Genomic DNA, 10,955 nt, shown 5'->3' with positions numbered 1-10,955 from the left:
TGGTTAAGCTGTGCGGCTCGCGTCTTTTTCTTTTTTATATTTAAAAAAAATAAAAATTTCAAAAATATATATCCATTTTGAAAATACCTCTGGTCGCCCGGCCTAAGGGCGATAGGGTCCTGTCGCCCGAGCAACGGGCGACAGGACCTTAATGTAATTTTTTTTTGAATTTGCAAAGAGGTTTCTGGCCGGGGGAGGGGGCCTGTCGCCCCCCGGGCGACAGGGGGTCTCCCACCCTATATAAGTCCTGACCTCCATTTTCTTCTCATTTGAGCCCAAAAATTGCACCAAAAATTTAGAAAAAAAGAGAGGGGTGAGGAGAAGAAAAGCGACGAAGCTCTGCCGAATTCTGCACTTGTGATCTACCGGTAACTTCCGTATGAATCCGTTGATATTGTATAACAATTTAATTTAATTAGCGGATTAGCTGAATTAGATTTGGTGCTTTAGAACACTCATTTAGTATTACAATTTCAGTACTATTATAGACTTGTTTTTAAATTAATTATGAATTAGAATATAATTATAACAGTACCTTATTGATATTGCAGTATAAGGCAATGACTGTCTCCAATTGTAGAGGATTTTCATGGACCGAAGAAAAATCTAGTATAATACTTGATATCATGACCCATCTTGTTATCAGTAAGAAATTGGATACGTTAGCAGATGGTACGATAGAGATGGTGTTGTCCAAAGTAGTAGAGTTTAAAGATTTGACATTATTTCGAGGTATTACAACGTAAGATGTAAAGGGACACTAGCGAATCATCCTAATATCATTGGATTCTTACAAAATTCTTGTAAGATATAGATGCGGCCAGAGGTGTATGAGATGCACATTAAGGTAACTCTTATTCAGTTCTAATCACGTCCGTCATTTAGAATCCATATGTTTGAAACAGTAATATTGTTGTTTAATTATATGTTAGGATTACCCCGAGGACACGGAGTTGATTAACAAATCGATACCAAATTTCCGTAAATTGGTATGTATCTTCGGTGGACTTATGCCGCAAACTAGGCGAAGTAGGTGGAGAAGATCTTCGGGTGATAGTACTTGGCCTCGACAAGAATAGATGACCGGAGGTTCATCAAGTCATGCCGCAGCACCTCAATCACTAAGTTGTGTTAACTTGGATGACGACATGGATGACTTCATGTCCCCCAAACTACACCACCTGCAGCACCACCATCTGTCAACTGGGATGACGACCTAGACGATTTCATACCATGATCTATAACATATGATGTTCATCGGTTCAACATGTATTCGCATTTAGTATTGTTAATGTTGTATTATACTTGTATGTATGTCTCGTACCTAACTTGCATTCACTGGACATGTACATAATGTCGAGTTTGAATCGTAGTTAGTCCTAATGGAGCAGCGAAACATAAACATACCATCTATCGTATGTAATGGAAAATACGAGAGTGATAAGTGGCGAACGTAGAAGTGTACAAATAAACTGTCCACAGCTATCTCATTACAAATAAACATCAGAGATACAAACATCGGATATATCTAACCACCCCTAGGGTTCCGGACCCTCTTACCCCTCTGCTGGGCACGGACATGGCCCTCGAAATAGGTGTGACGATCCGGAGACCTCACCTGTCGCTCAGGACGCAAAAGGGATTTCATTAGTTGCTTGATCTGCACCATATTGGATTTCATTTTTGTGTCTTCTCCCGGATTTGAACAAGAATGGCCAGAGGCCACCCACGCTCTAGAGCTGCTTGCATGTACTTCTGTCAGTCATCAGTGCTGTGTATCATCATCAATTCCCATAAATCACTTTCTACCTCCCAATTAACAAGAGACTGGACGGTCATCACATGTGTCTCCGGATCAACACGGAACCCACACTGCAGCCACTTACATATGGAACCAAAACTCCTCTGCAGAAGTTTATCTATGGCGCTAGATGTGCACTTAAAGACAGAAAGGTCTACTCCATTTGGCCCATACAAAATATTGTAGTCACCGAAAAATACTTGAAACTACATCTTGCTCGATATATCTGTATATCACAGAATACTTATCGAGTTATACTCTTTACTTCACTACCTTATTCAATAATCCGTAAAAACTAAGTATGGATTTCAACTACAACATATAAGTATTCATAACTACGTGATGACACTCAAATTCTATACTGCATATACGAAATTCTATTCTAAATCATAATTAATTTATAAACACGTCTCTAATAGTACTGCAATTGTAATAATAAACGCGTAGTACTAATTTTCTAAACTAATTTACTGCTACGTAACTAAAGTATCATTAAACTCCTACTTAAATAGTTCTATTATAGCACTAATTAAATTAAATTACTCTACAATACCAATGGAAAAATACATAAGCTAAATGTACTAACCTGCAGATCACAAGTGCGCAATCCGGCAGGGCTTCGCCGCTTCCATTCTCCTTACCCCTCTCTTTTTTTTCTAGATTTTTAGTGAAATTTTTGGGCTCAAATGAGGAGGGAATGAGGGTAGACTGCTTACATAGGAGGGGAAGGGCCGGTCGCCTGGGGGGCGACAGCCCCCTGTCGCCCAAGGGGGGGCGACAGGCCCCCCTGTCGCGCCTGTAGGTGGGGACCCCCGGTCGCCCGAGGGGGGGCCGACAGGCCCCCCAGTCGCCCGTGGGTGGGGGAGGACAGGCCCCCCTGCTCCCGCGCGCCCCCGGCCAGGGACCTCGTTGCAAAATTGAAGAAAAAAAATACATTTAGGGCATGTCGCTCCCCATAGGGCGACCGGGGTATATTTTTTAAATTTTTCGAGACGGACATATATTTTTAAAATTTTGATTTTTTTAATATAAAAAAGAAAAAAGCGCGTGCGGCTCTGGGCAAAGCAAATTGATACCATGGTACTGTGATGGGCCGACGATGTTGTCAGTAGATGGGCCAAGCCTGGTAAGCTTTTTGCTGTGCAACCTTGGGGGGTCAGATTTCTGTGTTGTCCAGACGGATTTTGGTGGGACACGGATTTGTCCATCATTCACGATCACGAACGAGTAAGCTCTCCTACCAACCCAATCGACTTCAATGCAAAATACAGATTTCCTATACTACTATTCGTGTGTGAAGCATAAGGAACAGAATGTTAGACACCATGAATTGAGGGTTTTGCCATCCTTTTGTTCCAACGAGGCAACGATACATTACACAACTCACGAGTGCTGGCAAACCCAAGGCGCCTCTTTTTTTTTTAGAGCAACCCAAGGCGCCTCTGGACCATGTAAATAAACGCTACAAAACGTTGTTGCTTTGTTCTAATGAATGGAGCAGGGCGTCCTCGCCTCTTACTATAAAAAAAACCTCTTACTATAAAAAATTTATACAACCCACGAGGAGCCAAAACCATATGCACAAGATGTAAAATAAAAACATCTGCACAGGATGTCAAAAAAGAACCGTACGCACAAAGCCAAAATCTGACATCGCCCGGCCTTGGTGCTGATTGTGACGGGCTAGGATTAGGACTGGATGAGCCTCCTGGCCAATTCCGTGCAAGTGAGTATCAGTCCCGGAGTATTGGGATGCACGATTGCATCCATGTCGCGATTGCTCGTCGCTTTTGTAACACCCCTCAATTAGGAGCGTTAAAAGAAATTTGAAGATTCAAATTGGTCAAAAATTATCAAGCCACGTGTAGCTCTCTCCTCCCCGTGCGTGGTCACCGTGGCCAAGTTGGCCACGGCGCCGCTCATGCCGTGCATCCCCGCCAAACCCCTGCTGCCGCGTTGCTGTTCTCGAGCCTTCTCGAGCTCGCCTCCCTGCTACCTCCCATGCGTGCTTGCCGCCGTCGCCCAGACCACGCCGGCCCTTCCTGCTCGCATCCGAGCTCGCCACCGCAGCCCGCCATGGCCACCGCCCGCACCTCCACGCCGAGCCGTTGACCGAGCTCGTCCCGCCCTCCACCAACCCCTAAACCCGCTTGCTCTCGTCCCAACGAAGCCCCCGGGCCCAGCCATCACCTCCATGCCTCGCCGGAACGTCGCCGGAGCGGCACAGCACCGCCGCCGCCCGCCACCCGCCGTGGAGCCGCCGCCACAGACCGCCTCCTCGCGCTCCAAGGCCACCTACAGGTCCGCGCCGACCTCCTCTCGCTCCTCCACCCCTCCCTCGCCGCCCGCAAGCCTTCCCATGGCCGGAATCGCCGTTTCCCTTTCACCCCTCCCCTGTTTTTCGCGACCAGGGACCCCAGACAGCAATAGAAAGAATTCCAGGGTGTTTTCTGCGAAGTCCATGACTCAGGTGAATAGTGCTGCGAAGGGTTGTTTTGTAATAATTGGCTGAAACTTTGAAAAATCATAGTAAATCATAGAAAAATCAGAAAAATGCAAACTAAAATTTGTTGGATTCCTTGTCCTAAGATATACAACTTTACTGACAGGTTGATCTTCAGTTTCTAAATAGTTTTTGCTCTAGTTTAAATGTTAGTTTAAGTGGTTGCAAGCTTTGAAAATGCATAGTAAATAGTAGAAAAATGGTAAAAATGTAAAACCAGTTGGATTAGCTTTGATTTGGCATGTAGAACTTAGTAAAAATATTTAACCTACTGTTTGTTTAATGTTTTCATGATGTATTGATTTAATCATAGTTAATGCTTGTTTACACTTGTCTATTTAATATCTGCAGTTTTGGATGTTCAAAAATTATGAAATTTATGGAGTAGCTTAATTTTTGCATGTTTAGTTCACTGTAAAAATTTCAGAACCAGAAGCTATGTGCATGTTTGTAAATCTATTTTTGTTCTGTTTGTTTTGCTAGGGCTAAATTAAATATTTTTTGTTGTCAATAAATGTTGGAAAATATTGTTGCATGCTTTATCAATATCTCATCATGCTGGTAAATTTTGGTTGCTAGATCATGTCCTCAAGTTAGGTTTTTGCTTTTGTTTAGTTTCTAGTTATATCTTTCACTTTCCAAAAGTATTGCTAAGCCATTCTTTTCTGCATGGTTTGATACATCAAGTATGTCATTTTTGGGTGAATCATGTTAAATTTTGTTGGCTAAAAGGTTTGGCTAATTTCCTGAATGGTGGATGCTTGCAGTAGTTTAATTTAAGTTAATTTGTGTGGCATGCTTGATGTGCTTGTCATCTTCTATGAGATGCTTGAGTGATGGTTAAGTTAAAATAGCTCTAGGTGCTTATGCTAGTATGTTGTACTTTTATGAATGCCTTGCGTGTTACACTTCCATGCATTCATACATATGTATTGTCGCATCTCATTTAGATACGATAGATGAACCATATGAAGGACGTGCTACTGGAGCCGAACCCGAAGACGATGTTGGTGGACATATCCCGAAGACGGATGGATGGAACCCGATGTGCATGACCAAAGGAAGATGCTCGCCAAGCGAGTATCATCTAACTAACACTGACTTAGTGTCAATCCCAGGCAAGCCCCGGAGCATAACCTATTATTTTAACTTATGAAATGTTATATATATATATATTTACTTGATTATCCATTAAGTTTCTAGGCGTTGAACGAAACCCTAGTTGCATGATTCCTAGGTTCCATTGGTCGAAATATTAGTATGGGTAGGTCGGTATCTTTGCCATGCTAAAAAAATAGAATTCGGTAGAAGTCGAGTAATTTCCTGTTACTCGCGAGATATAGGATGTCTCTATGAATTGATTATGGAATATTGGAATATGGAGGAAAGGAAATGAATTGGAGATCGGGCAGGAACTGTCTAGCCCCGTCTGTGTCGGTTAAGGACCGTACCGTTGTCGGCCCTGCTGATCATGTTTGAATTGTACTAACCGCATACTGGGAGTAGGAGGTAGTCGAAACCGGTAAGCCGAGTACTGCCTCACCTCGAAAGTACAGGACTCCATCTCACCTCCTGGGGTAGTCGAGTAGTCGCGGAGAAATTGGGTTGCATATGTTTATTTTTGGTGGTCTCACGTTGAGCTCAGCTGACCATATGATGGTGGGGCGGTCCTGTAGTTCGAGGCGAAGAGGGGAATGGTTGGTCTGTATGGTCCGACGGGGCTAATACGTGCCGTGTTGGTTAGGTCCACCTTACAAGGTTAAATCGGATCGATTCGCCGTCAGTCGCTCTCGGACATGAGCACCTTGATCTCCGAGTCACATCGTAGTAAGGAAATGAAACAAAACGAGTTGATAAATGCTGATGTTATCTAATTAATTATGTTTCCACCTTGGTTGCTACAGATATGCAAATCATAGATGTTTAGCCAATTTATTGTTATAATTTGGAGCTAAAATTTTGAAGTTAAGGATCTATTTTAGATGCTTTTTGGCAAAACAAACCCACCAGCCAAAAGCCTTGTATGTCTAGATAATGAGCTAAGTATACCCTTAGTCGGGTAAGTCTTGCTGAGTATTAGTATACTCAGGGTTTGTTGTTTACCCTGTTTCAGGTATAGAGGCTAACCAGGATTAACATCGGTGGGCTCGATGTGACGTCCTCACGTCTCCATAGTTATCGTTTTATTTCATTTTATTTCAGTTGGTTTCTAATAAAAATCTTCCTCAGGTTAGACTCTCTCTACCGTTGTTGTTATCTATTATATGAACTTTAATTTGTAAAAGTCATTTTGTAAATACCTTAATATTGTTTACTATTTTGTAAAATTGTATCATGCTGGTACCGTCTGCGCTCGCCGTCGCGCGAGACTTCTGGTGTGTTTCGATCGGCATGTGGGTTGAAAATAGGCTGTCAGGTTACACTTAATTAAGCTAATGCGTCTAATGTGTTTAAATGATGGACATTACGCTTAATTAAACTTTTTTAACTTGGCGGTTGTGTCACAGCTTTGCCACGTCGGAGGACAGAGTTGGGAGCTGATGGGTGACAGGGTATCATCGGAACTATCGTGGGCGGCTCATTGGCCGTTGGTTCATTGATCGGCGTCGTGCCTCCCTATAAGTACCTTCTACGGCTGAAATGTCCGGGCGATGGCTGTCAGTAGGATGCCGGTGCTTTGGTTTTTACTAGGTGCGGTATTGACGTTGGGTGTTGGAGTCAGCTCCGCTGAAGGATCGAGGTCTCGCCGCCACTACGATTTCTTTGTAAGTGCGTTCGACGAACAATCGTCAGTGTTAAAAAAAAAATTTGCACGAGTTACCGAATGCAACTTGGCCTGCAGATAAGGAAAGCTAACTACACCAGGCTCTGCCACCGGAAGAGCATCCTCACCGTGAACGGCCGGTTCCCCGGGCCGACCATCTACGCGCGCAAGGGCGATGTCGTCACCGTCGACGTTCACAACCAGGGCGACAAGAACGTGACCATCCACTGGCACGGCGTGGACCAGCCGCGAAACCCTTGGTCCGACGGGCCGGAGTTCATCACGCAGTGCCCCATCCAGCCCGGCGCCAGCTTCGCCTACCGGATCGTCCTCTCCTGGGAAGAAGGCACGCTGTGGTGGCACGCGCACAGCGACCTCGACCGCGCCACCGTGCACGGCGCCATCGTCATCCGGCCCCGGCGCGGTTCCAGCTACCCCTTCAAGAAGCCGCACAAGGACATACCTATCTTCCTTGGTAGTAACTAGTAGTACAGTATCCCTGATCATTCAACGCGCTGATTTGATCTAGTATTAAGTTCGATTGATAATTGATACGCAGGTGAGTGGTGGAAGGGCAATGTCCGGCAATTGCTCGCCGACGCACTTCAGACCGGCGGCGAGTTCCAGCCGTCGGACGCGAACACCATCAACGGCCAGCCCGGTTACCTGTTCCCGTGCTCCAGGGACGGCACGTTCACGCTGCCCGTCGAGCACGGCAAGACCTACATGCTCCGCCTCATCAACGCGGCGCTGGCTAACGAGTTCTTCTTCGCCGTCGCCGGGCAGGCGGGCACCGCCTCACCGTGGTCGGGACCGACGCGTCGTATGTGAAGCCGTTCGCCGTCGACCACGTCTTCATCGCGCCGGGACAGACCGTGACCGCGCTGCTCAGAGCCGACCGCGCGCCGCGCGGCCTACGGAGGAACGCCCAGTATTACATGGCCGCACGGCCGTTGTCGACCAACCCGCACGTTCTCTTCAACAACAGCACCGCCACCGCCGTGCTGGAGTACACCGACGGCGCTGCACCCCTCAGCTGGGCGACCCCCGACTTCCCGATTCTGCCGGCCATCGACGACGGCGCCGCGGCGGACGCGTACACGGCGCGGCTCCGGTCCCTCGCCAGCGACGCGCACCCGGCGCGTGGACGAGCACATGCTCGTCACCATCGCGGTGAACGAGATCGCGTGCGCGCCCGACGAGAACTGCCAGGGGCCTCGCGGCGAGCCTGAACAACGTGAGCTTCGAGGCCCCGCGGCACACGGACATCCTCGGCGCGTACTACCACCACCGCGGCTCGGCCGGCGGCGTGCGCGGGGCGGACTTCCCCAGCAACCCGCCGCTGCCGTTTGACTTCACGGGCGACGACCTCCCGCCGGAGCTCAGGCTGACGGCGCGCGGCACGAGGGTGAAGGTGCTGGAGTACGGCGCGGTGGTGGAGGTGGTGCTCCAGGACACGGCGATCCTCGGCGCCGAGAGCCACCCCATCCACCTGCACGGGTACAGCTTCTACGTGGTGGGAACCGGGTCCGGCAACTTCGACCGGAGCAGGGACCCCGCCGGCTACAACTTGGTCGACCCGCCGTACGAGAACACGGTGGCGGTGCCTAAGGGCGGCTGGTCGGCGATCCGTTTCCGTGCCGAAAATCCTGGTGCGTGGCTGTGTCTGCGTGTGCTGTTTATTTATTTTCTACGCCAAGTTCTGTTCTCACCGCCGCCGTTGTGTTGCTCTGGTCAATCTAGGTGTGTGGTTCATGCATTGCCATTTCGAGTGGCACATGGTATGGGGGATGGACACGGTGTTCATCGTGAAGGATGGGAATGGAGCGGAGGAGAAGATGATGCCGCCGCCGCCAGGGATGCCTAGGTGTTGAACTGTTGATGACGGAAGGTTTGCTGGTTCGGATGGATCCGTCATGGAATGGAACCGATTTCATACTCTGCTAGCTGTCCATGTCTCCCGTAATTCTTGTTGGGCCTTGGAAGCGGGTCGAAGCAGAACTCGGGCTGCGCCATGTCAGATGACCTGGCGTGTCTATCTGAAACGTTTCCTCTTATCAAATTAGAATGTGCGGATTATCCTTCACAATAGATGACAAGGTATGTCAATGCATGATAACTTCGTTGATTTTAAAATTTGCTGGCTAAGTCTCATAACATTTATAGGGCGTTCATACGTGTTTCCGTGTGCCATTATGTTTCATAACAACAAATCAACAATTAATTACTTGGCTATACTTTCTAGAATTGTTCTAATAGATTGTTAAGGTGAATTCATGTAATTAACGTTCCATCTTTTTGTATACAAGAGATAATTGTTGCATCACTTAACTAATTTAATTTGTATGCAAGTCAATCTTGAAAAAAAAAGTATTTCCGTGTTTGGGGGGAGAAAAAGGACGGCGCCTTTTACATGAGCTTTGTGCCTTTGTCTAGGCACCGAGCCCATCAGAGCTACGAACATGCTTTGGGCCCAAAACATGGAAAAGCAGCCCACAACGTCAAAACAAAACAAGTAAAGCTCTGCTCTTTCTCCTTCCTCTCGACTTGTTCCCCATCTACAGTAAAAAAGAGGGCGAACCGAGAGCGACTGCTCTTCCGGCGACGATTTCGCTGGTTCCCCCTTGCCTCCGGTGGCCTCGACGGCACCGGAGGTTGGGGGGGAACCTCGATTTCGTCATGCGGTGCACATACCCGTATTTACTAGGTGTGTATTTGGTAGAGTAGGGTTGGATCCTTCCATTCCAGAGATGCGGAGTGGGTTCTTGTACTGGTGCTGTTGCGGCTTCGGCGGTCAACGACGAGAAGGCGAGGGTGTCTTCCAATCGAATTTTGATGGGAGCTTCTTCGTCGTTTTCGGCTTCCATGTCTCCGTCATTGGCAACAGCTTCATGTTAGGGTTAGGGTTTGAATCTTTCCCGAGCTTCTACGGCATGGGTACTGTTGTTGGGCGATGGGTTGCTGAGTTGCTCCATGGGCGGGAGATGCATGGTGATGTCTTATGCATGGGGTTTGGCATCGACGGTCTTTTCTTGGTCTCATTCTTCTGCGTTGATGCTCAAACCACCTATGTGCTTCTTTGGGTTGTCTGTGTTTCTCTCATCAATGGTGGCGCCAAATCCGTTACCTATAACATGCCTGCTGCTCGAATGAGTTTCGGTGCTTTTGCCGGTGAAGTGCTCATCGAAAGGTTTTTCTGGTACTCCTTTGTTCATCGGAGGAATTTTATGTACCAACACGAAGCGAAATCGGGTTGGTTGCTTGATCTCACTTTTGGTGGTTCAGTTCCCCTTCGGGGTTCTTCGTCGCCCGGCGATATGGGTTCCTAGAGGTCCTTGAGGCGTCGGATCCCTCGTTGCCTGTCGATGCGATGGTTTCTGACCATCATCTTCAGCCGGTTCATTCAGCGTTTATAATGCATGTCGATCCCGATGTGCTACTCAAGACGGCGCCAAAAATTAATGTTCTTCGCCAGGGAGGAGGTCGGCATCAAGTTGGGAGCTCCGGCCGGCGGCGGCGAGGACGACTGGGAATGTACAAGGACTTGAATGTAATCTCCAATTCATTTAAGGGTGTTTTTGTAAATTGGGTTGTAATCACCCAATATTATGAATGAATGAAAACCCAGTTTCTCAAAAAAAAAAGTAAAGCGTGCGTTTTCACGATCGCAGGACCTAAGTCGAAAACTTCAGTCAACTAAGGACCAAAATTTAATTCATTCAAATTGGGAGGGGCCACACGAACGCATACCCCCTCTACCACAAATTATGACGTCCACTCTCCCACTTGGGGAGATGATAGACCAGCGCGCCCACCAAGTGCAATGTGGGCCACTGATCTAGGCCATGGGCCTTCATGATCGCCATCGACCCTGTCCAGGTAAGTAT

General features: G+C 47.5%; 1 non-coding gene and 1 pseudogene across 1 annotated transcript; one reads left to right on the top strand and one right to left on the bottom strand.

Annotated features, from left to right (window-relative positions):
* Positions 1-3,677: 3,677 nt before the first annotated feature.
* Positions 3,678-9,399, top strand: LOC120641878 (annotated as a pseudogene).
* A 1,396-nt stretch (positions 9,400-10,795) lies between these two features.
* On the bottom strand, positions 10,796-10,955 carry LOC120658159. Its single transcript, XR_005668537.1, has one exon. It is a non-coding gene; the product is annotated as a U1 spliceosomal RNA (small nuclear RNA).

The sequence above is a fragment of the Panicum virgatum genome, chromosome 1K (genome assembly GCF_016808335.1).
Source record: "Panicum virgatum strain AP13 chromosome 1K, P.virgatum_v5, whole genome shotgun sequence".
NCBI lineage: Eukaryota > Viridiplantae > Streptophyta > Magnoliopsida > Poales > Poaceae > Panicum > Panicum virgatum.
This window is presented reverse-complemented; position numbering and strand designations above follow the sequence as displayed.